Raw genomic sequence first — 4,065 nt, 5'->3', positions numbered from 1 at the left:
AAAAACATTTTTTTCAACAGAAAAACATTCTTTAAAAATAAAAATCATTTTTTTAGTAATTTTTTTTTTAAGCACGCAACATTTTTTTTTAATAAAATAAAAAATACATAAGTAGAAAATTAAATTGAATGAAAATAAAGATTAACAATAAAAATTAATTAACCAAAAAATAAAAATTAAAAAATTAAATATATATATATATATATATATATATATATATATATATATATATATATAAAAGAATAAAAGTAAAAATAAAGATAAAAATAAATAAATAAAAAACAAAAAAATTTAAATTTAAATTTAAAATAAAAATTTAAAACAAAAAAAATAAAAATAAAAAAAAAGGTTCAAAAAGAAACTAAAAAAGAAATACAATCCAAAAAACAATTAAGAAAACAAAATAAAAAAAAAAAAAAAAAAAAAAAATCCTTTAATGCCAGTGTGGGAGGCGGCTCGACGCAGCGCGCCTCCCTACCGGGGTGGCTATCTAATTCCCAGAATCAGAAAACCACCCCCTGGAGGGTTTTGCCGTGGACGCGGGAGAGGAGGCAGGTTGCATGCATTCGCCTCCCCACCCGCGCCCGCAGCCTACCTCGCCCGGGGTAAAGGAATTTTTTTTATTATTATTTTATTTTATTTATCATTTTTTAATTATTTTTTTAATTTTATTTTATCTTTTTTTTTCAACATTCATTTTTTTTTTTTTTGTTTTAATTTTTTTTTTTTTTTTTTTTTGGTTTTAAGTATCTGTTTTTTATTTTATTTTTTTTTGTTTTTGGTTTTGATTTGTTTTTTTGTTTTCTAATTTAAATATTTTTATTTTTTTAATTTATTTATAATTTTTTCATTTTTCATTTTTTTTTTCATTTTTTTTGTTTTAATTTTTTTCATTTTTATTTTATAACTTTTATGATTTCTTTTTTAGTTTTTAAATTTAATTTTTTTAATAATTTTTTTTTTTTTTTTTTTTATAGGTTTTCTTTTTAATTATTATGATGTGGTTGTAATTTTTCTTTTTTAACTTAAAAAAATTGTTAGGGATGTATTTTTTTTGTTTCCTTTCGATTAATATTCAATATTTTTCTTTAATTTTTATGTTTTATTTAAATATTTTCCTCTTTTTAATTTTTTTTAATATTTTCTTTTTTACAATTGAAATTTTGTTTTATTTTTACATTTTTATGTGTTTTTTTTATTTTTTTATTATTTGAGTTTTTTTGTCATGTTTTTTAATTTTTTTTTAATGTTTTATTAGGAACATGAAAATCACAAACATTTGAAAAAAATATCCACAGTTAATACATTACAAAATTTAAAGTGTAAAAAATAAGCCCTCTAGACAAAAAGGGTTGATGTTGCATTAACCCTTTTCAAGATCAAGATGAAAGTCACTAACATTTAAGAAAGGTGTTCAAACTTGCTACATAAAAAAAAAATATTTAAGTTTCAAAAATCAACCCTCTAAAAAGAAGGGGTTGATGCTGCATCATCACTTTCCAAAATTAGCATGAAAATCACTAACATCGAAAAAAAAGTGTTCATACATGATACATGAGAAAATTTAAAGTGCCAAAAATAAGCTCAAAAAAAGGAAAGTTTATTCTGGCATCACCACTTTTCAAAATCGGGTGATGTTTTTCTACCTCAAAAAACGAGTACCAGTTCACTTTATCATTTGATCGGTAACTATGTTCTTAAAATTTGTTTTCAAGATTTACAACTTTTCACTGTTTTTTAAGATTTCAAAATTTATGATGCTTCTCTCACTTTATAATTTTCAAAGTACAGGTGATTCTACAGCACTTGGCTATATTCTATGACACTTCGCTATTTTGGATTCTACACAGAGGAAGCAAGGAAATTTGAACCAGAATCAGAGGAATATGAGATTTTTTTAAAGAGATTTACCGCTTTTCATTTTAAGATTTTTTTTCAAGATTTACCGCTTTTCAAGGAATTTTGAACTAGAATCGGAGGAATATGAGAAACTTTTAGAGGGACTCTCTAGCAGGAAATGGACTTGGATACCCCTATGGATCCCCTCAAATTCCCCTTCAAACCTTTCACCTCTGCCATTAAAAGTGCAAGAGAAGGTAATAATTGATTTGGGTTGGTGGTAGCTTTCCTCCTCAAGTCCTCGAAATTCAATTGAATGATGTAGGGATATAGGAGTCCACATATGGTCATACCGTAGTACGACCATTGTGTGACCTCTTCAAAGATTGTGTCTTCTTTTAGTAAGACAACCACAGGAATTTTTTTCTACAAACGAAATGGCATTTTCTACTTAATTATATTTTGGCATAGTTATGGGATGCAACAATCAAACCAGCACTGTATGAGTGGGATGCTTAATGACTAGCAAGAGAATCTATCGAAAATTACTACAAACAAGACAAAAGGTGATGAGTGTGTGATTGTGCATCTTGGGGATTGTCTATAGAAAGAAAGAAACAAGATTGTTGTTGCACACACACCTGCTACCTTGTCATGGAAGCAAATTTTGAGTATTTTTCAGAAACAGAAAGGTTGTGCCTAATTGGTGGAGGTGATTTGAAGTATCCATGGAATTATGCTAGTCCAGAGGCTATACAGAGTACAGTGTTGTACGATTATGCAAAAATCCTTGGAAACCCATAATATATTTTATTGTCTTTTCAACAAAATTGTTCAACTTTTGAATTTGTGGAAATTAGGATCGAATTATTATTAATTTAGATAAGTATTATTATTTGTAAAACTTAATTGTTGTTTTAATCATGTAAACTTATTCTCAATAATAATAATAATTGAAAATTATATATATAACATGATATAAATATATATTAATATAAATGGTTATATAATGTAAGAGACCCTCATATTGCACCACAAAAGGAATCTCAATTAGCCTCATTACATATGGCAAAAACTGGGGAGAGGGTTTGTGATGACTATCTTTAAAAAAAAATTAACTTGTTTATTAGCTATTAGTTAAAAAAATGTGAAAAGACAAGCAATTTTTTATAATAAAATATTTTCAATTCAAATATTTGGAAAATTTTATTTGATGATGTTATTTTTTGTGCATATTTGTTTTTATATTAAAAAAAGAAATATTGTTAAAACAAATGTTACTAATTTTAATCATTTTTTATCAATGACTAAATTCATTCCTTATATTTAGGAATTTATATGATAGATTTGTCCCTTATATTTAGGAATTTATATAATAAATTTGAAACAATATATTAAATTTTGAATTACCAAATTTTATTAAATCTTGTGTTAATAAACTAATTTAAATATAAAATATATATAGAGTTATTTTGATAAAAGTGACATTTATTTGGGTAATTTTGGTAAAAGTAAAATAATAAAAATGAAATATTAAAAAATTGTCTACATGACATTATTTTATTAATTTCTTAATTTTTTCTTAGGTGGTTATTTTTGAGTTGAATTTTCCTCTAAGTGAATTTTAATTGTATTATTATTTTGTTTAAACAAATTGTTTTTAATAGCTATTATTTTTATTGCCATTTTTATTGTGAATTTTAAAGGATGCTAGCTCAATGGAAGAGTACCTGCTTTATAAGCAGGAGGTTGGTGGTTCGATTCCACTGTGTCCTAATATGAATTAATCAATGATATTGTAGTTTATTTTTAATTAAATACTTTTAATGTTGGTTTATTTCAATGGTGAGATATTTTTCTAGATTCATTATTTTATATTGTCTCTAAAGAGACAAAAGTGATGTTGTATTGTCTTTGAATGTAATTTTTTATTGTCTCTAGAGAGACAATAGTTAGGATCAAAGACATTGTCTCCTTAAAGACAATATGTCTTTAATCCCAACTATTGTCTCTGGAGAGACAAAAATGAAATTGTCTCTGGAGAGACAAAAATGAAAATGAAATTGTCTCTGGGGAGACAAAAAGATTTGTGTTATATATTGTCTTTATAGAGACAATATTTTAAAACAATTTAATTTGAGACACCCGCTTAAAGACAATATTTGAGACAATACACAAGTTTTCTTTTGTCTCAAGTTAAGACAATTTACTAAAAAATTGTCTTAA

At 25.0% G+C, this 4,065-nt stretch overlaps 1 non-coding gene across 1 annotated transcript; it reads left to right on the top strand.

Moving 5' to 3' along the window:
* The first annotated feature begins 3,543 nt into the window (after nucleotides 1-3,543).
* Nucleotides 3,544-3,615, top strand: TRNAI-UAU (transfer RNA isoleucine (anticodon UAU)). The gene has a single exon. It is a non-coding gene; the product is annotated as a tRNA-Ile (tRNA).
* The last annotated feature ends 450 nt before the right edge of the window (nucleotides 3,616-4,065 follow it).

The sequence above is a fragment of the Pinus tabuliformis genome, chromosome 8 (genome assembly GCF_031772625.1).
Source record: "Pinus tabuliformis cultivar Carrire ecotype Pingquan chromosome 8, CPIR1, whole genome shotgun sequence".
Classification (NCBI taxonomy): Eukaryota; Viridiplantae; Streptophyta; class Pinopsida; order Pinales; family Pinaceae; genus Pinus; species Pinus tabuliformis.
Note: the sequence above shows the minus strand (reverse complement) of the source record. Positions and strands in the feature narration are given on the sequence as shown.